The 24,475-nt window shown below is 40.3% G+C and overlaps 1 protein-coding gene across 4 annotated transcripts in view; it reads left to right on the forward strand.

The window, feature by feature from the left end:
• Window positions 1-24,475, forward strand: part of Htr7 (5-hydroxytryptamine receptor 7) — a 103,641-nt gene that overhangs the window by 63,555 nt on the left and 15,611 nt on the right. Inside the window, exon 1 of one of the 4 annotated variants that reach the window (XM_045136253.1) lies at window positions 11,784-11,813. The exons of the other annotated variants lie outside the window; for them this stretch is intronic. The gene's annotated coding sequence lies outside the window, so the exon portion shown is untranslated. Of the gene's footprint in view, window positions 1-11,783; window positions 11,814-24,475 lie in introns of those variants that run through there. 4 annotated transcript variants of the gene reach the window in all.

Consider the following 24,475-nt stretch of genomic DNA (forward strand, 5'->3'; position numbering starts at 1 on the left):
ATTTAGTACCTCTGCCCTATGTAAGCCATTGTACTAGGATGTGATATAGTACTGAGAAAGGTAAAGCATAGTTTCTGTCTGAATGCATCATAGCATATTCTTACAGATCCAGACAAATTAGTGGATGCCTGTAGTCCAGGACATTTGATGAGAGAGACATGCTCCAAAAGTGCAGAGAAGGGTGCTCCTGAAGACTGGAGGGTCTTTCTGGAGGAAGCAGCTTCTCCATTGATATCTAAGGGCTGGATAGGTCTGGTCTGAAGAACATCAGGCAGAGGAGCTGCCTGGGCAGTGGTGGGAGCTGGAGTCTTTCCCATAGTGGTTGACAGTGTGGATGAGAGATGAGTGTCCCAGGAAGCCTTGTAGTGCTGTATGGACTGGTAGCCATTGCACATTGTTCTAGATAGGGGTGAGAATCATCAGGCTTGCTCTTCACTGATCCTCTTGGACAATAAGGTGACTCCTTACAAGACCACTTGACAGAAAGTAGCCAGGTTAACACCCATTAATCCCTATTCTTCAAACAAGACTAGGCTTCCTGACTGTCTACTGATTTGGGCTTAGTTTTACTTCATCTACTTTATAAACATCTTCCTTAATGGCAGTTATAGCCACTATGTTTTCATTGCTGTGAATAAATACCTGACCAGAAACAACTTAAGAATGATGGGTTTATTTCGGCTCACAGTTTGAGGTTATAGTCCGTTGTGGTGGGGAAGGCAAGGCGGCAGGAGTTCAAAGCAGAGCTGGTCCCATTTCATCCCCAAATCAGAAGCAGAGAGCTATGGAATGCTGCTGCTCAGCATGCTCTTCCTTTATTAAAAAAATTTACTTAGGGCGGGGGAGATAAATATGGGCATGCCACACTCTCCTATCACTGCAAATGAACTCCAGATACATGTGCCACCCTATGCATCTGCCTTTAGGTAGGCAGGTTGAGAGAGAAGGAAAGAGAGAGAGAAAGAGGCAGATAGAAAGGGAGAATGGATGCTTTAGGGCTTTCAGCCACTGCAAACAAACTCTAGAAGCATGCACCACCCGATGCATCTGGTTTATATGGGCCCTGGGGAATCCAACCTAGGTCCTTTGGCTTTGCAAGCAAGCACCTTAACTGCTAAGGCTTTCCTCCAGCCCCATAGAACACTCTTATTTAAATGCTGACACTCTTAAGTGCCAAAAAAGAGGTGCTGTGACTCTGTTTGGAGAGATGAAGATTGTAGACCTTGAAAAACAAAGTCAAAGGATAAAAATAATATAGAGAAACCCTTCTGTGGGCAGACCTACCCATAACAGAGTGGCAGAAATGAATTGGTTTGAATTGGTAAGGGCCACCAAATGTAGCAGGAACATCACAGTAACTGAAACAGATGACAGAGAGAGGCAGGATAAACCATTCAAGTAACGGGTTGAGTAAAATACTGAGTAAATTTTACTGTAAAATTAAAACACAAGCTCTTTCTAGTAGTATTATGGACGGATTAAATATTTGAAAAAGCCCAACTAGCACAAAGCATGAAAATGTTAGAAATGTTAATAAACTTTTTTAAAACACAATTTTAACTGCCAGACTGAGCTGTAAGGGGAATTCCAGAGTCTGAAATGGAGAGAAAGCAAACATCGCAGGAGGCGAGCCAACGGAGGCTGCTGGCTGCTGCTGGAGAGAGCGGCTGAGGTCAGGTGACCAGAGCCTCAGCCTCGGCAACGTGACATGAACACAGGGCTTTCTAGCAGTGCAGAGAGAGACTGAAGCTGCTCCCCAAACCCAGGAACATTGCCCTTTTCCTGGCACTGGCAGGGGAAGGATTTTTTTGAGACTCGAGGAGTTGGGCTGAGTTCATCCTACTCCTTGGGCCTAAGAAAAACACACAACCAAAAGCATCAACGTGAAGTTCAGTTTAAAAGGATCCTGGGTGAACAGTGCAGCTGACCCTGGCAAGAACGGTACACATGGTCACTGGAGAAATAAACGCTCCATCCCTTATAAGACTCAAAGAAAAGATTGATGTTGGCTCATAGTTTTGCAGAATCTAGGCAGCCCCATTGCTTTTAGGCCTCTGCTGTAAATGCAAGAGTAAATCTAGTCACCTCATGACCAGCAGGTGATAGAGACAGAAGAGACTGTGGTCTCACATCTTCTTTGAGGACAGGTCCCAAATGCCCTGAAACTTTACACTAGGTTGCACCTCTCAAAGTTTCCACCAACTTCATCTGGCACTACAGGCTGAAGACCAAACCTTTAACACATAGGCCTTTGGGGACCATTCCAGAATAAACTATCATAGCCATTATCCTCTTTTATACTTATTAAACACATGGTGTGTTCCATGCATTACACTAGCCAATAATGAGGATTTACTTTATTATAACCTTGTTATGTAAGTGCTATTATTAACTCCACGTTAAAAATGGGGCAATGAAGCCTTGGGGAGATTAAGTTGCTCTCTATAGTTTAGGTGTTAGAAGTCAGGTTTGAATCCAGCCAGCCTCCAAGCTCACATACCCACACTCTGTTGCCTCTGCAAGCTTCTCAGAGGTCTCTCTGAGAGGCAGAGCCAAAAGTGTGCTATCCAGGGTGTGGCCAGACATAGCAAAGATGCCTGCATACCCATCTGTGATGAACCATTATCCACAATAGCTAAGACAGAGAATCAGCTTAGGTGCCTAACAATGGATGACTTGACAAAATGTATATGGATGCAAAGGAATATTATTCAGCTATAAGGAATACTTAAATCTTGACGTTTGCAGCAAATTTAATGGAACTTAAGACTTTATTCTAAGTGAGATAAGCCAAATAAAGGAAGATAAGTAATGAATTTTCTCATATGTGGAAGTCAAAAAATCAAGTTAACATGAATATGGAATGGAGTTGACTTGAAGTTTTGAAGGGAAGCTGAGTAAAAGGAGGTGCATTTTAATTGGTGTATGCTGTAATGCCTACTGAAATCCAATAACACGTACAACTAGTACACACTCGTTTAAAATGAGAAAAACATGATGGGTTATGTCTTAATCCTCAAAATAAGTCTATGAATTATATGATATTATTAATTCTTATTTTATAAATAAGAAAATTCATGCTTATAAGTGTGCAAAAAATATAGCTAAATGTAAGAGTGGTATTCCTGTCTACATTGTATTACAGGGTGATTGTTAATCTTGCTCATCACCTTGACTGGCTTTAGAGATTGTGTGTGTGTGTATGTGTCTATGAGGATGTTTCATAATATATTTGATACCTCTGTATCAACAGATATAAATACATTTCATTCATTTTATTTTAATATATTCATATATTTTAATGAAAAACTTCCATTTGATCCTGCAAAGCCAAATCTACCATTCCTTGCAATTGAGGGTTTCTCTGTGTTTTCTTCTCATTCTTAGGAGGTGTAGGAAACAAAAATGTATGAAATATGACCATATTGTAGACACTGGGATACTTGTCTATTGCTGGGAAAAGAAGCAAACCACCTCATAATCACATTGGATGATAACTTTTTTCTTTCTTTTTTTTTTTTAAAGCAGATTTACAGTGTAGAGAATTTGATTTTGTCTCCCCCGATGTGTTTTGAACTTCGTACTGAATGTGCTCTCTTCTATTGTCTGGCATGCTTTCCCTGTTCTTTGGCACTCTGGAATTCTTAGTGTTTGTTCACTTACCCAACATTTATGAATCCCTTGCCATGGGACATCACTTAGCTCCATGGTTGAATTTTAAAATTTGAAAATTACAATTTTATGAGATATAAAATTAATAACCTGAGGTAATTGGAGTCATTTATATGGACAGGGTCTGGCCTGGGTGTCGGGCTGGAGTGCAAGAGCTGTTGAGAAAAGAAGTTGACCTGGACATGTGTTGGTGTTGGGGAGGGGAGGAGGCATCCTGGCACAGGGCCTCATCACTTTGAGTCTAGAGGTAAAAAACCACATGGAATTTGAACATGTCCCTCATCAGTGTCTCAATTTGTCCTCTTTCTGAACATGTGATGAATTGCCTCTCCCTGCCTCCTTTGCTTAGTTAAGGCTGTAGAAGATGCTATAACCAACAGGCTGAGAGGGAAATAACAGGTGTTCTCCCTGGGAGAGCCCTTTTGCTGTGGTTTTTTTTTTTTTTTTCCAGAGTCTTTCCTGATAGTCATGCAATGCACAGCTGTCTCAGAGGAGAACTGGCCTATAGTCTCCTGGGCTCAGAGAAGAAGTGACATAAGTGACAATTGTGCTGTGATGTAGGAGTTGTGACTAGCATGTAACGTTGTTGCTTTAGACTAATACTGTGTTTGAGGAACAAAAATCAGGCAGAGGCAAGGAGTGGTCTGGAGTAAGGTTAGTGCCAAAAGCAGGGATCTGATCAGGAGGGTCTGGGACAAAATGCTGACCACGTTTCACCATCACATCAAATGTTAGTTAGTAAGTTTAGAAGTATAGTATTGTTTCATCATTCCCAAGATGTTGGTCCTTGTTTCAGTCAGGTTCACATTACTGGTAGAAATCACCCAACCAAGAGTAGCTTCTGGGAAAAGGAGGTTTATTTTAGCTTACAGGCTCAAGGGGAAGCTCCATGATGACAGGGAAAAATGATGGCATGAGCACAGGGTGGGCATCTCCCCCTGGCCAACATGTGGTGGATAATAGCAACAGGAGGGTTTGCCAAACACTAGCAAGGGGAGACTGGATAAAACATCCATAATCCACCCCTAACAAAACACCGCCTCCAGGAAGCTTTAATTTCTAGTTGCCATCAGCTGAAGCACCTAGCATCCAGAACACCTAAGTTTATGGGGGACACCTGAATCAGACTGCCACATTCTGCCCCTGGCCCTCATAAACTGATATCCATATATGTTATAAAATACAATGCATTCAGCATGACTTTAAGAGTCCCCGTAATTTTTATCAATTCCAATGATGTTCAAACATTCCCGTAGTCCGAGATCTTTTAACTGAGTCATAATACCAAAAAAAGATCGCCTCCAAAACCATAATGGCACAGAATACATATTCATACTGCAAAAGATAGCATTAGGCATAGAAAAGAAATATTCAGCCAAATACAATATTTAAAACAATCAGAGAAAACATCAAACTCTGAGCTTCAAGTCCAACAACTCTAGCCAGTTACAAGTCTCCAAGTCCAATAATTCTAACCAGCAACAAGTCTCTGGTATTCCAATTCTGCCCCTCCAGATAGGCCACTCACAGTCCTGGAAAATTTCATCTGGGGCTGGCAGATTTCCTTAGCAGCCATCTTGTGGTTCCAGTATCTCTACTGGGTCTATACTGCAATCCACAGTTCATCCTCATGGCTCCACTGGGTCTCCATGCAGGCATCCAGCAAACCTGCTTCACCCTGCCCATTGCCATTTCCAAAACACAAGACCATGTTGCAAACTCAGTGGCCTTTTCCCAGCATCTCTTATACCCTACAACACCAGGTAGGGTGCCAATTTGTTAAACCAGGGGGAAATAAAGCAGACTTTGAAGAACAGGACATTTCCTGAGCACTCAGGCCCCTTCAAATGAGTCTACATTCTCTCTGTTGCCCCAGTGCATGTCAACTGATCCAATCTTAAAGGTTGTAATCTTTCAATTGTAGCTGAATGGGCAGAAGTACACCCAAAGATTTCATTTTTGTCTGTGCCATATCCCTCTGCTCAAACCAGTTCATTTCTATGCAAAGTAACCCTGCACAGCTTCTCAGGACCCAGGCATAACAGCAAGCTTCCCACACAAACTGCTAATCCAGTCCAGGAAAAACTCTTTCATACCCTCATAAGCCAAACCTTACAGTCCACAGTTCTTATTGCATTCAGGTCTTTCAACTCTGACCAGAATAATCCATCAAGCTGTACTTGCAGCACTGCAAGGTGTCTCTTAGGCCAAGGTTTCAAATCCTTCCACATTCTTCTGAAAATCAACTCCAAAAGGCTAAAGCCACACAGTCAGCTGTCTATCAGCACCCTACTCCTGGTACTACTTTACTGTTATAGCCAGTTTCCCCATGCCAGTGTTTGGCACACTCTCCTGTTCCTATTGTCCATCTTATATTGGCGTAGGGGTGATGTCCACCCTCTTCTCATGCCACTGTTTCCCCTGCCATCATGGAGCTTCCCCTTGATCCTGTAAGCCAAAATAAACCTCTTTTCCCCACAAACTCCTCTTAGTTGGATGATTTCTACCAGCAATGTGAACCTGACTGTAACAGTCCCTTATTCTATTTTTCCTAACTTCTCTTTTTATATTCTTTCACCCTAACTAGGGGAAAATGAAGATTCTTTTAAAATGTCATGAAGTAGCACGCATGCTTTCTCAGGGAGTGCTCCTGGGACTGTGTAGGAAACAGCACTGTGACATGGTCAACATCTGGTCTTTTTCGGCATTTCACTAGTGTCCTTACGTAAAATCAGTACAGAAACTCTGTCTCTTCAATGTAATTGGGCCGTCCACAGTACACTGTGTAGAATTTAAGGGTGTTTGGTCTCCGCTGCTAATAGTGGAGACAAACACAAGTTCAGGGGTCACACTGGGACAAAGCAAAAGTCAAGGTGCCCATCATTGGAGGGAGAAAGTTTTGCCATTCTGCTAGGAGGAGTTCAGAGTTAAAGGTGAAAGTCACTTTTTGGCTAGGCTCAGAGGAGCAGGTGGAAGGGGGCACATAGAGAAAAGTGTTGAGATATGGAACTTAGCTTGTACTATGGAAGAGACAGGAATGTCCACCACAAGAATGGGGAAGAGGCCTGGGTTGACTGCAGAGATAGAGGGTGAGATCCTAGTGTGTTTCCATGATAGAACCAGCGTACTTACAGGACCTCTATTTGTGCAGAGCAATGAGATTTTTCTCTTATTAGTCTCTATGTAGGAGGACAGTTTGGAACCTCATGTCTAGGGTCTACTCTGCTATGCTGAAATGTCTAGGGTAAAGAGAGTGATGTCATCATCTCTGCCATTTGGGATATCAACCAACTTTAGGGAAAATGAAAGAGGGAAGAATAGTAGAAACTTTATCTTTGCAAATTTACATAGAGGGATTTTAAACATTGGCTGACAAAGAAATGAAGACTCATGTGTGATTTAGAGTGGTGGGTGAAGAAATGACATTGATATTTCTTTATACAAATTGTCTCACACTGGTCCTGTCTGCTTCTCACAGTCCCTGTTCTGCTAGGAGACATCAAAGTTCAGGAGTACCTCGCTGTTTCCTCAATAGTGCCTTAACTTCCTGTGTCCAGCTCCTGGCTGCCTTTTCAGAAACCTGGCCTTCCTCAGAGTGGCAGTGACTCCAGTTGTAATACTTTCACCCCAGCCTCTCGTGGTGCTGTGGTGGCCAGACTGCACAGTTCTGGCCAGTGGGGAAATATGGCAGTTCCCAGGGGTAGTTCCTGTAAGAGTCCTAACATTGAGATATTTGGTTGCCTTTCTCTTGCCTTTTGGCTGTCTTCTTACCTGGAGCATGGATTTGGGCCACTCATTATGGGAACTGCCTTCAGGCCATAAAGTAAGTCTATTTCAGATAGAACTTGGACTGTAGTCCCTGATGGCATAGTATAGTCACCTTACCTATCTTGGCCTGTGAGCACTGTTACGTGTTAAGGCTGTTACCAGCTGAATGTCTTCCATATGGCTCTGCTCTCACTGACTCCCACACAAGACTTGCCCTCATTTGTCATGGCATCACAAATTCTTGTCTGGCCTCCACCCACTAAGACCATTAATTCATTTGATTTTCTTTCCTTTATACTTCTGTACAAGGGTGGCTCTAGTGACTGACAACATTGGGAGCCTTCAACCTCTGGAATGATCAGAGGAAGGCCTGTTACAGTCAGGACTATACTTAAGTGAAAACCTGCCTAGTATATTTTAGAAAGAGTTTTCATAATACGGGGCAAAACATTGACCTTAAAAATTCAGTTAACAAAGCCATCTTATTTCCTAGGTGTTCTAGTTAGTCAATATTTCAAATTTCTTACTTTCTTACTCTGCTTAAATATTGGTTTTATTTGTTTGTTTGAGACAGCATTACATTATATAGCTCAGGCCAGCCTCAAAATTGCTATGTAGTCCAGGTTGGCCTTGAGGTTGTTATTATTCCATCTAAACCTCCCAAAGGCTGAGATTATAGGCAAAGACCACCACCCTCAGTTAAACATTGATTTTTTTAAAAAAAAAAACAAAACAAAACTCATGCTCTTTCATTCTATATGAATTGTGAGATATGAAATCTTGGAAGTTGCCGTTATGAATAAATCAAATTAAAGCCATTAAGTTAAAGCTTCACATCTTGCCTGAGGCTAATATAATTTATTTATTTGCCAAAGGCTACAGAGATTACCCACATTCCACATTGTGTTTTTTTTATGATTTTTTTTTCAAGTAAATGTATCTGAACTGGAGCTGGACAATGAATACAGGCCTGTGGATTAACTTAGTGGTAGAATGTTTCTTTAAACATGGGTTTTGTCCCTAGCATCTAAAGATAAAGGGAAAGGTAGAGTTGGCATGTGCTCGTGTGTGTGTGTGTGTGTGTGTGTGTGTGTGTGTGTGTGTGTGTGTGTGGTGCTTCAATTCAAGCATTTCAAAGTTAAAAAATAAGATCCAATGAAATTATGAATGAGACAATGTCCATTGAGGCAACTGATCCAAGATAATTTTCCATGATTATAAAAAATATCCTGTGGTAATACCCCCCCCACTTCCCCTTTGAAATTCCATTCTCCATCATATCCCCTCCCCATCTCAATCAGTCTCTCTATTATTTTGATGTCATGATCTTTTCTTCCTCTTATGATGGTCTTGTGTAGGTAGTGTCAGGCACTAGGAGTTCATGGATATCCAGGCCATTTTATGTTTGGAGGGAGCATATTGTAAGGAGTCCTGCCCTTCTTTTGGCTCTTACATTCTTTCCACCACCTCTTCCACATTAGACCCTGAGCCTTGGAAGGTGTGATTGAGATGTTGCTCAGTACTCCAGTCACTTCTTTCCAGCACTATGATACCTTCTGAGTCATCCCAAGGTCACTGCCATCTGAAAAGAGAAGATTCTCTACCCAAAGTGAGAGTAGCATTAATATAAGGGTATAAATATTAAGAGAAGTGCTTATCGGGAAGTTTGATAAGTATACTATATACATTTTTTTTCCAGACATCAGCAGATGTTACACCCCTAGGGCTCATGACTACCCCTGTTTTAAGTTTTCAGTATCAGGGATTTATTCCCTCCCATGGAGTGGGTCTCCAGTCCAGTTGGAGGGCAATTGGTTTCCACCATGACTGATGTGCCACTATTGCACCTGTTGGCTCATTTGGGCTGGCTGTCCAATTATAAGGCTTATAGTGTCCACTGTTGAGTGTCTTCACTGGTGCTCTTTCTTTCTCCCATTGAACTACATGTAGAATGGCTTCTTCCAGCTTTCTGTCAGCTGGTCTACATGGAGGATGTTATCAGCTCAGTTCCAGCAGGATTTCTCAGTGGCCTTGCAGCCCAAGTATATGGAGTCTTCAGCAATAGGGTCTTACCACATTCCTGGTGGGAAACCAAGGGCCTTGGCAATGGCCTATAATGTTTTGGGGGCATCAGGGACCTCCCTGGCCAACAACTTACTGGAGGTATCCCATCCCTAGCACTGATGCTTGGGTTTTCTAATTATCTGTGGTGCTCTTAGACTTGGAAATTCAACTTTATGTATCTTCTGATTAGTTTTAGGTTCCAAGTGTAGCTCATATATTCCAATCATACTGCAGAAGTAACCCTAGGTGTTGAGTTTGAACTGCTATTCAAGTATTGTAGTGGGCTGGATGAAGCAATTTACTGACAAAATTCTAAAATTCAACTGAGCAATACATAATTCAATAAAAACCAGCACAGAGTATGCAAGTGTGGGGACTGAAACAAAGAGGTAACCTTATAAAGCCACAATCCTGAAGAATTGTGTGTTGTGTGTTGCTGTACACCCTGAATCCTGTAACCTGGGAGGTTGAGATTTTTGTTCTGAAATAGGTTCCATCTATGTCAGCCTGGGTCTGAATTAGACCCTGTTCCCAATAATGGTGGAAGAAAAAGACAAAGGCCCTAAGAATATGAAAGCTTCAAAGGCAACAATAGTCAACCCCCAAATACAGCTTAATTGAAAATGGCAAAGCAAACCGAGAATATGTAACCCACAACTTGACCTGATAATGGAAAGAGAGATTAACACATCTAGTGAAGGCCTGTGTACCAGGCTTTTGTCAGTCAGCCTTGTTACCTTTTGGAGTGGCTTCCAAAGTCACCAATTCTGGGTGCCCACCTAGATACCTCTGTGCTGTGCTGTGGAGCTGCTGCTCTGATTGGCTGTGCTGGAATCTCTGCCGCCAGGGGCCTCAATGCATTCTCTGGAAGTTCCTGGTTCTGGCGGTTGGGGGATCGGAGAGTGTAGGAAGCCTGGAGATGTGCTGGAACTGCTCACGTGGTCCCACTTGCGTCATTTTCAGCAGCTCCTTAACTGATATTGACTGTCTCCACTTCAGATTTGATGAGGTTGGAAAATCTTGTTTGCTCTTTGCTCCTGCAGTTTGACGCAGGGCCACAAGTGCCTCTGTGGGATTCTGGCTGGTTTCCTCCTTTCTGGCAGATCTTGGTGTCTCCTGCTTCTCCGCTCTGTCTGATAAAAGCCTACACCTTCACTTTTTGGAAGAAAAGTGTATTTTGGTGTAGTTTTGCTAAAATCGCTCCCTAAGGTGCTTTTGAGTGACTCCTATGCAGCCATCTTACCTGGAAGTCCATTCTTTTAATAGTTAAAATGTCTTTGAAATTAAGTAGCAAGTATTATAGTCATGAAGTAGCACTAACAATACATTAGAAAGAATTAAGTGCAGCTGGAAACTGTTGTCCTAAGCCGCCACATCCAACTTAGTATCCAGTAGTCAAACCTAGCAATGAAGTACTAGAAACGAGGGTTGTGATGCACTACAAAAGTGCAAAATAGATTTCACAAACTTTATGCAAAGAAAAATAGTATATACACCCCATTGATATTTTAAAATATATTTTATTTATTTATTTGAGAGAGAGAGAGAGAGAGACAGAATGGCATGCCAGGGCCTTCAAGTAGTGCAATGAACCCCAGATGCATGCACCTCTTTGTGCATCTGGCTAACATGGGTCTTGGGGAATTGAACTGGGGTCCTTTGACTTTGCAGAAAAATGCTTTAACTGCTAAGCCATCCCTTCAGTCCCTCATTAATATTGTTATGTTGATTATATGTGCAAATTACATTTAGGATAATCTAAGTTAAATAAACTACATTATGAAAGCGTGTCCTACCTGTTTTTTAAAAATATTTATTTATTTGTTTGAGAAAGAGGAGAGAGAGAGAGAGAGAGAGAGAGAGAGAGAGAGCGAGAGAGCGAGCATGGGTGTGCCAATGCCTCTTGCCACTGCATATGAATTCCAGATGCATGAGCAACTTTGGGCATCTGGCTTTACATGGATACTGAGAAACTGAAGCCAGGCCAGCAGGCATTGCAAGCAGACATCTTTAACCTGATTTCACCATTTTTTAATTTCAAATTTGAAAATACACCTATTGCTCACATTTGTGGCTCATTTATTTCTTTTGGACAGTGCTGGTCTAAACCACACACTGAAAACAGAGTGGCAGAGAGAAAACATCTGACAAAGAGTAGCTTGTAGGGGAAAAATGGTTTATTTTGGTTTACAGACTCAAGGGAAAACTCCATGATGACAGGGGGAAATGATGGCATGAGCAGAAGTTAGACATCACCTCCTGGCCAACATCAGGTGGACAACAGGAACAGGAGACTGTGCAAAACACTGGTAAGAGGAATCTGGTTCTAACAGCAATAAGCCTGCCCCCATTAATCCACTGCCCACAGAAGGATTTAATTCCAAATTGTCATCAGCTGGGGACTTAGCATTCCAAATACCTAAGTTTATGAGGGACACCTGATTAAAACTACCACATTCTGCCCCTGGCCTTCATAAACAGATAACCATACATGATGTAAAGTGCACTGCATTCATCCAACCTTTAAAGTTCAAATAGGTTTTTAAAAATATTTTATTGACAACATCTCTTCTTAGAGACAATAAACCATGATAATTCCCTCTCCTCCCCCACTTCCCCTTCACAACTTCACTGTCTATCATATCCCCTCCCTCTCTCCATTAGTCACTCTTTTATTTTGATGTCATCATCTTTTTCTCCTATTATGAAAATCTTGTGAAGGTATTGCTAAGCACTGCCAGGTCACAGATACTAAGACCAACTTCTTTCTGGACAGTTGCATTATAAGGAGTCGTACCCTTCCTTTGGCTTTTACATTTTTTCTGCCACCTCTTCCACAATAGACCCTGAACCTTGGAGGGTGTGATAGAGATGTTTCAGTGCTGGACATTCATCTGTCTCTTCCTCTCAGTACTATGTTGCCTTTTAGGTCATGCCAGTGGTCACCACCATCTGAAAAGAGGAGCTTCTTTAACCAAAAGTGAGAGTATCATTAATATATGAATATGAACATTAAGTATAGTGATTTCTGGGCAGTTTGGTGAGAGTAATATATGCATTTATCCAGACAAGAGCAGGCTTTATACCTGTAAGGCTCAAGATCTCCCTTGCCATAGGCTTTTGATTAGGTTTTCATTGCTGGGCATGTATTCCCTCCCAAAGAGTAGGCCTCCATACCAATTAGAGAGCAGTTGTTTTCTCCCAGTGCAGATTTGTCACTATTGCACCTGTTTGGTCATTTGGCCTGGCTGGCAAAACTTGAGGCTTCCAGTGTCCACTGTTTTTACTCTTGATGACTTCTGTCTCCTACAGGGCTACATGTAGTATAACTTTTTCCAGCTTTCAGTTGGCTGGTCTACAGGGAGGAGGTTTTCAGCTCAGCCCCAGATTGATTTCTCAGTGACCTTGCCATGTGAAGTCCTCAGTAATGGGTCTTACCATGTATTACCCGTGGGAAACCAAGGGCTTTGGCAGTAGTCTGTAATGTTTTAGAGGAAACAGGGACCTCCCTGGCCAACAGTTCTCTGGAAGGTATCCCATCCCTGGCACTGAAAATTTTCTAGTAGCAATCTACGGCTTCTGTATGTGCCATTATCCAAAAAGTAGGTTTTCATATGTCTTATCTTGAATTTTGATTGACCCTCCCCCTGTCCTTCTCTTACTGTCTTCACCTGGCCTCATTTAGGCCATTCTACTCCCTGTAATCTGTTCAACTCTCTCTCTCACACACACACATAAAATCATCCCCCTAATCATTCTGTCTTCCCCCTCCTTTGTACCCCATTTCTAGCTTGCTGGCCTATTGTCTATGCCAATATGTTGAAGGGTTTCCCCTACTTTTTCCTCTAGCAGTTTCAGAGTTTCAGGTCTGATATTAAGGTCCATGATCCATTTGGACTTGATTCTTGTGTATGGAGAAAGACAAGGATTTATTTTAATTCTTCTGCACATGGATATGCAGTTTTCTCAGCACCACTTGTTGAAGAGGCTGTCTTTTTGCCAGTGAATATTTTTGGCATTTTTATCAAAAATCAGATGGCTGTAGGTTCTTGGTTTAACATCTGGGTTCTCTATTCTGTTCCATTGATCTATGTATCTGTCCTTGTGCCAGTACAATGCTGCTTTTGTTACTATGGCTTTGTAATATAGCTTAAAATCAGGCATACTGATACCACCAACCTTATTTTTGATGGTCAAAATTTTTTTGGCTATTTGAGCTTTTTTTGTGCTTCCAAATGAATTTTAGTATTTTTTTTTTCTGTTTCCATGATGAATGCCATGGTAATTTTAATGGAGATTGCATTAAATGTATAGACTTCTTTTGGTAAGATAGAATTTTCCTATTACTGATTCTTCCAATCCAAGAATGTGGGATATTTTTCCATTTCCTAGTGTCGTCTGCAATTTCTCGCTTGTTTTAAAGGTCTCATTCTGTAGAGATTCTTCACTTCCTTGGTTAGGTTTATTCCAAGGCACTTCTTTTGATGTAATTGTGAATGGAAGAGATTCCCTGATTTCATCCTTCACAGGTTTGTTTTTAATATATAGGAAAGCTATATACAGGAATGCTACTGATTTCTATGTGTTTATTTTGTATCTTGATATGTTGAAAGTGTTTATCAGCTCTAACAGTGGGTCCTTTATGTATAGAATCATATCATCTAAAAGTAATGGTAATTTGATCTCTTTCTTTCCAGTTTGTATCCATTTTATGAGTGTCTCTTGTCTTATTGCTATAGCTAGGACTTCAGTGCTATATTAAATAAAAGTGGGGACAGTGGACACCCTTGTTTTTTTTTTCCTGAATTTAATAGAAAGGCTTCCAGTTTTCCCCCATTTAGCATTATGTTGGCTGTAGATTTGTCATAAATAGCTTTCATTATGTTGAGATATATTCCTTCTATTCCTAACTTCTGTAGGACTGTTACCATGAAGGATGTTGGATTCTATCAAATGTCTTTTGCATCTATTGAAATGATTGTGTAATTTTTGTCCTTCAGTCCATTTATATAGTGCAGTACATTTATTGATTTGCATATGTTGAACCATCCTTGCATCTCTAGGATGAAGCCTACTTGATTGAAATGAATAATCTTTCTGATATATTCTTGTATTTTGTCTGCCAATATTTTATTGATATGTTCATGAGGGAGGTTGGTCTGTAATTTTCTTTTTTTTGTCCTTTGTCTGGCTTTGGTATCAGGGTGATGCTGGCTTCATAAAAGGAATTTGGTAGAATTCCTTCCTTTTCTATTTTATGGAAAAGTTTGAGAAGCAGTGGTGTTAGTTCTCCCACGAAGGTCTGGTAAAATTCACCAGTGAATCCATCTGGGCCTGGATGTTTTAGTTGGAAGACATTGTAAATGCTTGGATCTCCATTCTTGTTATAGGTCTAATTATGTGGTTTACCTCATCTTGATTTAATTTTTGTAGGTCATATGAATCAAGGAAATTATCCATTTCTTTCAGATTTTCAAATTTAGAGACATATCTATTCTTAAAGTATGTCCTTATGATTTTCTGAATTTCATTGGTATCTGTTGTAATGATGCCTTTTTCATCCTAATATTATTAAGTTTTGTATCTTCTCCCTTTCTTCTGGTCAGATTTTTTAAGGGTTTATCAATCTTGTTTATCCTTTCAAAGAACAAACTATTTTTTTCATTGATTCTTTGGATTTTTTTTTTTGGTTTCTATTTCATTAATATTTGCCCTAATCTTTATTAATTCTTCCCATTTGCTGATTTTTGGTTTGCCTTGTTCTTCTTTTTCCAAGGCCTTAAGGTGTGAAGCAGTAAATTGTTGACTTGTGAACTCTCTAATTTCTTAATCTAGGCACTTAAACTTATATATTTCCCTCATAGTAATGCCTTCATTGTGTCCCAGGTTTTGTTATGTTGTATGCTTTGATGTTTTCCTTATTGCTGATTTGTAGTTTAATCCCACTGGTGTCAGAAAGAGTACAAGGTATTATTTAAATTTTCCTGGATTTGTTACTATTTGCTTTGTGTCCTAATCTATGCTCAATTTTGGAGAATGTTCCATGTACTGCTGAGAAAAATGTATAGTCTGCCTCATTTTTATGGAATGTTCTGTAGATATCTGTTAGGTCCATTTGTTCCATGACATCATTTAATCCAGATGTCTCTGTTTATTTTTATTTTTTGCTGAAATTACCTGCCAATTGATGAGAGTGGGGTATTGAAGTCACCCACTATAATTGTGTCTCATGTTATCTGTGACCTTAAGTGTAATAGTGTTTGTTTGATGAAATTGTTAGTCCCCATGTTAGGTGCCTATACATTTAGGATTGTAATATCCTCCTGTTGAAGTGTTCCTTTAATCAGTATAAAGTGACCTTCTTTATCTTTTCTCACTAATGTTGTTTTGAAGTCTACCCTGTCAAATATTAAGATAGAAACCTCTTCTTTTTTCCTTGTTTGCTTTACCCTCTTGCTTTAACTGTTATGTTAGTGTTGTTTGTTTTTTCCTGTTTCCTCATGTGTGTACTTTGCTTTCTCTTCAGCATGGAGGATTCCTTCAAGTATTTTCTGTAGAACTGGCTTAGTGTTCATTAATTCCTTTAGCCTGTTTTTGTTGTGGAATGTCCTTATTTTTCCTTCAATTTGGATAGATAGCTTTGCAGGATAAAGTATTCTTGGTTTACAGTTGTTATCTTTCAGAACTTAAATACATCATTTTAAGCCCTTCTGGCTTATAAAGTTTGTGTTGAATAATCTGCAGTTATTCTGATTGGCTTGCCTTTATAGGTGACTTGCCTTTTGTCTCTAACTGCTTTCAATATATTTATATTGAATATAATTATATATTCAACACAAAGACATATATATATATATGTAAATATATATATATATATATATATATATATATATATATATATATACATGTAAATATATATATATGTCTTTGGTTTGTGTGTTTAGTAGTTTAATTTTAACATGGTGAGGAGAGGTCTTTCCAGGTTTTATCTGTTTGGTGTTCTAAAAGCTTCCGTATCTGCACTGGCATTTCTTTTCCAATGTGGGGAAATTTTTCTTCTATGATTTTGTTGAAAACGCCTACTATGCCTCTGGATTGAAATACTTCTTCTTCTACTATATCCTGAAATTTTATGTGTGATCTTGTCATAGTGTCCCAGATATCTTGAAATTCTTGTATATACCTTCTTATTAGCTGTCTTTCTCTATATTGGACTGTATTAGCTTTGCCACCTGGTCTTCTAATTTAGATATTGTGTTCTCTCCTGTTTCATCCATTGTCGTGGATGAAAACTTATATACCTTCACTCTTCATACAAAGAGTGCATTTTGCTGTGGTTTTGCTCAAATCCCTCCTTAGGCTGGATTGGTGTGACTCATATGCAGCCATTTCCCCCCAAAGTCCCTAAACTCCTCCTCACAATTTTTTGTCAATCCCAGTGATATTCAAACATTCCCATAGTCCAAGATCTTTGAACTGAGCCATAATATCAATCACCCCCCCAAATCCCATGATGGCACAGAATAAACACTCACACTGCAAAAGGTAGCCTTGGGCACAGCGAAGAAATATTCAACCAATACAATATTTAAACAGGGCAAATATCAAACTCTGTAGCTCCAAGTCCAACAGCACTAGTCAGTGACAAATCTCCAAGCCCAATAATTCTATACAATGACTAGTATCTGGAGTCCCAATTCCACCCCTCCAGCTAGGATACTCACAGTCTTGGGAAAACTTGATCCAGGTCCAACAGCTCTCCATGGCAGCCATCCCATAGTCCTGGCACTTTCACTGTGTCTCCACTGCAACCCATGGTTCATCATCATGGGTCCATCTGGCCTCCATGTATATAATCCAACAAGCCTGCTTCACACTGCCTATGGCCATTTCTAAAATAAAAGAACTTGCTGCAATTCAATGACCCTCTCTTTCCTGTATTTCCTATACTCCATAATACCAGGTGGGATGCCAATGTATTAATCCGGGGGGGACATAAAGCAGACTTTGATGAACAGGACACCCCTTCAGCACTCATCCCCCTTTAAAAGAGTCTGCGCTCTTCCTGTTGTCACAGTGCAGGCCAGCTGGCCCAGTCTCACTGGTTGTAATGTCTCAGACAATTGCAGCTGTACAGGGAGAAGTTTTGGCCCAAAGATTTCATCTCCGTGCTGTATTCTTCTGCTCATACCAGTCTATTTGTATGCAATTTAACCCTGCACAAGTTCTCAGGACATGGGCATAACAGCAAGCCTCTCACATGAATTGCTTCGAGCCCAGTCCCTACAAAGCTTTATTACCCTCATAAGCGTGGATTTACATCCTAGGTTTTATTCTTATACAGTGTGGTTGATATTCTGATTATTCAGTATCAGTTATTTTCTATTCCTTTGTTTTAATTATTTATTTATATAGATCAACCTCCTAAACCTCCTGCTTCCTTCACCTCTGAGCACTGAGTTTAAGGTTGTATCCCACCAAGCCCAGTTTATGATGTGCACATGGATCAAACCCAGGACTTTGTGCATGCTAGGTAAAAGCAAAGCAAAGCAAAACAAAACAAAACAAAACAAAAATTCATCTATAAAACAAATAATCCAATTGAAAAACAGGTATCAGACATGAACAGATAATTTCCCAAAGAGCATAAAACAAACCCAAGGAAAAAGTCAATATTGAAAGCAATTAGTGAGATGAGAATTAAACTCATGTTGAATTTCCACTATACACCCATTAGAATGACTAATAAAACTGATAAGGCTAATACTGGTGAGGAAGTGAGGATATCTACTGGTGGGAATCTAAAAGGGTACATTGACTCCAAAAAGCCTCCCTCCCTCCCTCATTCCCTCTGCTCCAGTGTGCCCTTCCTCCTTCCTTATGGCTACATGAGACCATGTGCCCCCAAAAGAAATAAGTAAAACATGAAAATAAAGTGGGTCACAGTTGGCACACCCAGTGGAATCACAGCACTCTGGAGACTAAGTTAGGATTGTGAGTTCCAGGCCAGCCTTGAGTGACATACTAAGAACTTATTTCCTTATTTTTAAAAATATTTTTATTTATTCATTTGAAAGAGAGGCAAAAAGGAGGGGGGGGGGCAGAGAGAGAGAGAGAATAGGCATGCCAGGATCTCTAGCCACAGCAAACAAATTCCAGATGCATGTACCACCTTGTGCATCATGCTTATGTGGGTCCTGGTGAATCAAACCTAGGTTCTTTGGCTTTGCAGGCAAGCACCTTTGCTGCTAAGCCATTTCTCAAGCCCTTCTATTCCTTTAGACCAGCATTTATTTATCTACTTTCTGCAGGCCGGGTAAGGTTGGGAGAAGGGACAGAAATGAGGTTCCCTGCAGCAAATTAAGTTTTTAATGGAGGACTCTTCTCCATAATGAGCTTTCATTAAACGTCTTAGCCTAGCATATATTCATTCCAACAAGCAGAGACTTTGTCTATTTTCTGAAATTTGGCATAGCTCTCTGTCAGTGCATGGTCCTGAAAGTTGACAAGTGCTGGCGAGCTTTCTTAATTCTGCTATGTTGAAAAAAAAAAAAGCTGCTATGTTGAAGCTTCTAGTATTTTTTCCACTACCTTTCTTTTCATGGACTTCTCATCTTTCAAAGACTAGAAGCCAACTTTTAAGGAATGTATTTACTCATCCTCTGTTTTAGCACTGTTTCTATGGAATAATGCAGGGTTGGACATTAGATGTTATGTAGTGCCATCATAAAACTGAATATTTTCTTCCCTATAATGTCTTGAAGGTTTTAAGGTAAGATTTTATCAGCCTTTTGTTTTCATTATTGGTTGTAAAATTTTAACTTTTTATTTGTTTTTATCAGAAAAATAAATAGCTTCCTCAGTAGGAAAATTCAGACTTAATTGTAAACAAAGTTACATGTGAAGCAATAGGTATACTTCAGGGTCACTATTAATCTTCTGTGCTACTCGTTTTCATGACTTTCTGTAATTACCTGAATATCCTTTGGCAATTTTCACAGACATATACAATTTTACATATTACATGGAAAAATGCCCTAAGTTGATAATAAGAGAAATATAAAATGACAAAAATTATAGCAAAAAACAACTGCATTATGAGCATAGAAAATGCATCTCACAGGTAGTCTTGTCTCATCTTGAACAGGTGTCCATTGGTAGCAAGTTGCATCCTAAGCTTCTGTTATCACACAGGGCCTATGGTCCTAGAAGTCCAAGATGGCTCCCAAGTTTCTCCTCCCCTGGTCCTCTTGAGTGTTGATAGGCCTGATCTAATCAGACAGGTCACCTTAAAGAGTATGTAAAGACCCAAGAAGGTAAGAGCTACAGCAGAGTTTCTTCTGCAGCCCTGATGGTGTCTCCTTCATGAGTTCTATAGTTCAAGGAAGTAAATTTTGTCAACAACCCTGTGCCCTTGGAGGAGGACACTGAGCCTCATAGTATATCAGCCCTGGCCAGCACCTGACTGAGCCTGGGAAAACCATTTGTTAGAGAACCCAGTAGAGCTCTGCCTGGAGATTCAGAAGTATGAGGTAAATTGGTGGTGTTTCAAGCCACTAACTGGTGGTGATTAGTTGTATAGTAATAGAAAACTAATACCATACATGAATTTTTTAAGTATTTTGTAGATTTAAGCATTTTTCTTTCTTAATTTAGCCTGGATATCTCTGTAAACAGAACCTCTTGTACCTTGTTTTATAATGATATATTTCATTAAAGAGGAAGCTTTGTTGTTCTATTTCCAAACTCTATTGAATTGGTTTTACTATTTGCTTTTTCTCTCTGTTCTGCCCGATATTCTTTTTTAATATTGGTTCTGCAATCAGGAATTTAGACTGCTCACTAATTGTAACCAGAATTGTAATTTGGAAACACTGATGAAAAAGACTCAGACCACAGTGGAACACCATTACAATAATGGCTGTAGAGAACAGATTAACATCTAGGTTAATGGCAAATGGTAGGTTCAGTGAGTTTTTAAAATTTCAGTTTTAATTAAAAAATAAATCTACATGCATCTAGAATTGCACAAATCATAACTAAGCAGCCAGTTTAATTTTGAAAAGTGAACAAATGTGAATATACCCAGATAAAGAAACAGAACATTTTTAAAACTGCAGGTTTTCCTCATGGTCTTACCCATAATAACCCTATTTTCTCCAGGTATCCACTGTTCTGTTTCTATTATCATAGATTAGTTGTGCCCATTTGTGACCTGTTTCTTTGCTTCCTTAGCTCAATATTATGTTTGTGAGAAACTCATGCATGTTGAGAATTAAACAGTACATGGTCCAATCTCACTGTTTCATAGGATTTTATCTTATTTATACATCCCTTTACTGTTGTAGAATTGTGCTTATTTCACTCTTGTAGAACGGGTGGGCTTTAGACAAGGTTGTTTCCAATCATGCTGTGTGTATGTTCTTGTAAACATATTTGCTATTTTGGAATAATTGTCATTATAGACCTGGAAATTTTCTGGATCACAAAGTATATTATTTAGCTTTGATACATACCAAAAAGTAGTTTACCAAAGTTTTTGCATCAATTTATGTTCCCACCAGTATAGTCTGAGATTTAGAGTACTTCATATCTTCACGGAGCACTTCCATTATAGATTTTGTCACTGTCATCCTCATCTGCTGTAGTTATCTTCTCACTGCTGGAACAAAACATGTGACCGACAGCAGCTGATGAGAGGATAGGGTTTATTCTGGCTTATAGTCTCAAAGGGAAGCTTCATGATGGCAGGAAGAAAAGATGGGAGGGCACAGGTCAAACATCACTTCCATAATAGAATCTGGCAGAAAGCAGTGAGAAAGTGAGCTGAACTCTGCTGCAGCTATGCACTAGAAGCTGGGATATAACACCCGGAACTCTGCCCCAGCCATATACTTCCTCCAGCAAGGCCACATCCCAAATTGCCACCAGCTAGGGACCAAACAGTGAAAATACATGTTTATAGGAGACAACTGATGCAAACCACCCATCAACATTGTTGTGGTGGTTTGATTCAGGTGTTCCCCATAAACTTAGGTGTTCTGAATGCTAGCTCCCCAGCTGATGGATATTTGGGAATTAATGCCTCCTGGAGGGAGTGTATTATTGGGGGCGGGCTTATGGGCTTTATAGCCAGTTTCCCCATGCCAGTGTTTGGCACACCCTCCTGTTGCTGTGGTCCATCTTATGTTGGCCAGGGTGTGATGTGCACCCTCTGCTCATGCCATCGTTTTCCCCTGCCATCGTGAAGCTTCCCCTCGAGCCTGTAAGCTAAAATAAACCTCTTTTTCCCAGAAGCTGCTCTTGGTTGGGTGATTTCTACCAGCAATGTGAATCGGACTGCAACATTTTTTTTTTTTTTTTTTTTACTGTTAGAAAACATATTTATTTATTTATTTGAAAGACAGAGAGTGACAGTGAGCAAGACAGGGAGAGAGCAAGTGAGTACATGGGCCCATCAGGGCCTCCTGCCACTTCAAATGAACTCCAGATACGTGTGCTACTTTGTGCATCTGGCTTTATATGGGTACTAGGAAATCAAACCCAGACCATCAGGATTTGTAAGCAAGCACCTTTAACCACTAAGCCATCTCTCCAGGCCCATTTTAAACTTGAGTTATTCTTATGGCTAGAGTATCTCATTATGCTTTTAAAAAGGTGTGTGTGTGTGTTTCATGTGTGTGAGTATAGACTCACATGTCGTGTGCCATGTCAGAGGACAACCTCGGATGTTGGTCCTTGCCTTCCACCTTCAGGCATGGTCTCCTTTTTTAAAATTATTTTTTCTTCATTTTTATTTATTTATTTGAGAGTGACAGAGAGAGAGAGAGAAAGAGGCAGATAGAGAGAGAGAGAGAGAGAGAGAGAGAGAGAGAGAGAGAGAGAGAGAGAGAGAATATGGGCGCGCCAGGGCTTCTAGCCACTGCAAACGAACTCCAGACGTGTGCGCCCCCTTGTGCATCTGGCTAACATGGGTCCTGGAGAATCGAGCCTTGAACCAGGGTCCTTAGGCTTCACAGGCAAGCTTTTAACCGCTAAGCCATCTTTCCAGCCCAGGCATGGTCTCTTATTGTTCACCATTGCATTTGCCACGCTAGCTGGTCTATAAGCTTCCGTGAAATTCTCCCATATTTGCCTCCCTTCTTGCTGTAGGCATGCTTGGCTAATACACGCCTGCTACTAATTCAGTTTTACTTGGATCCTGGGGACCTATGGTCAGGTACTCACACTTGCACATCAAGCACATTATCCACCGAGCCATCCCCCAGACCCTATTCTGTTTTTCACGTGCAGTTTCCTCATGGCCTGTGTTGCTGAACACATTTTCATATAGTTATTGAAGGCTATTGGTTCTACCTTTTTACCCTGATCCTTTATTGTGCTATGACATTAACTTTGCCCATTAAAATCAGTACTTGTGGGCTGGGAGATGTAGCTCAATGGTGGGACCATTATTATTATTATTTTGTTGTTTTCTGAGGTAGCCCAGGCTAACCTGGAATTCACTATGGAGTCTCAGGTTGACCTTGAACTCACAGTGATCCTCCTACCTCTGCCTCCCAAGTGCTGGTGTTAAAGGTGTGTACCACCACGCCTGACTTGGACCATTATTTTTGAGCATGTATAAGGCTCTGGGTTCAGTCTCTGAAGTGCAAATAAAAAAAAAAAAAAAAACATTTAAAGCCAGGCGTGGTGGTGCATACCTTTCATCCCAGCACTCGGGAGGCAGAGGTAGGAGGATTGCCGTGAGTTCAAGACCACCCTGAGAATACAGAGTTAATTCCAGGTCAGCCAGAGCTAGAGTGAGACTCTACCTTGAAAAACCAAAAAAAAAAAAAAAAAAAATTTTTTTAAGTGTGAAATAGGTTATTATAGAAGAGAGCTGGCTCAGTGCACTTCCTGTGCAAGCATGAGGCCCTAGAGGCCCTTCAAATTGATAGATCTCAAGTAAACATCTGGGCGTGGCTATGCACACCAGGAACCCCAGTCCAGAAGGGGAGCAGAGACCCAGGAATCTTTGGTGCTCCATAAACTCTGGAATCAGTAAAGAGATTCCATCTCAAAATAAAAAGCCCTGTAGAAGAGTAGCCACCATAGGAGAGCACCCCCACAGCAGGCAAGATTATGGGTGCAACACTATATCACACACACCGCACCACATCCTCGCTCGCACAAAAATCTTTAACTTGAGTAACACATAAGAGTTATGGCTGCCTCACATAGCCTTGTTCTAGGAGGTAGAACCAGGAGCTAAGGTAATGGAAACATGACTCTTGGTGATTTTGTTAGGCCAAATTGGAAGCCGGTCATTAAGATGAAATATATAAAATGAAAGTAAATAAAAGTGCTCATAAATGGGAGGGAGGAAATTACTGTGACAGTAGTATGTGGAGTAAAAAACCCGATGCAGTCAACCTTAAGCACAAGTTTCCAGGCCTCTAGAGTTTCTTTAAAAAGAAGGACACATTGGGAAGCCACTTGGTGATCTGATATTTGGTTTTCTAGAGGTTAAAGATTCTGGCAGATGTTTTTCCTCCCACAGGGGAGGAAGACTCTTGGAAAGGCTTTCTAATATGTGTGCTTTTTTTTTTTTAAAATACAACACTCTTAAGAGTCCTATTGCATTTCAGAATAATTCTGCCCAGTTTCTTTTATCCCTTAAGTCTTATTCCATAGAAATGAAATGCAGAAATCAGTTAATTAAAGAACCATTATCTACGCATTCTGTATAGTTGGAATGGAGGCAGGCTGCTTGCAGAATTCGTTTCCAGTCCTTCTCTATGTGGAAAACAGCTCCTTAATCCATTTTCTCATCTCTCTTCCTTCATTGGATCCCCTTCTATGAGGTGCACACATTTCTCAATCATATAATATTTTGGCATCATTGTCTCTGACATTTGCTGTGTTTTAACATTTGTGTGTATTTTGAGGTTAAATTCTGAAGACTTTATAGGAACTCCATTTTCTTTTT

This window comes from Jaculus jaculus, chromosome 1 (genome assembly GCF_020740685.1).
Source record: "Jaculus jaculus isolate mJacJac1 chromosome 1, mJacJac1.mat.Y.cur, whole genome shotgun sequence".
Lineage (NCBI taxonomy): Eukaryota > Metazoa > Chordata > Mammalia > Rodentia > Dipodidae > Jaculus > Jaculus jaculus.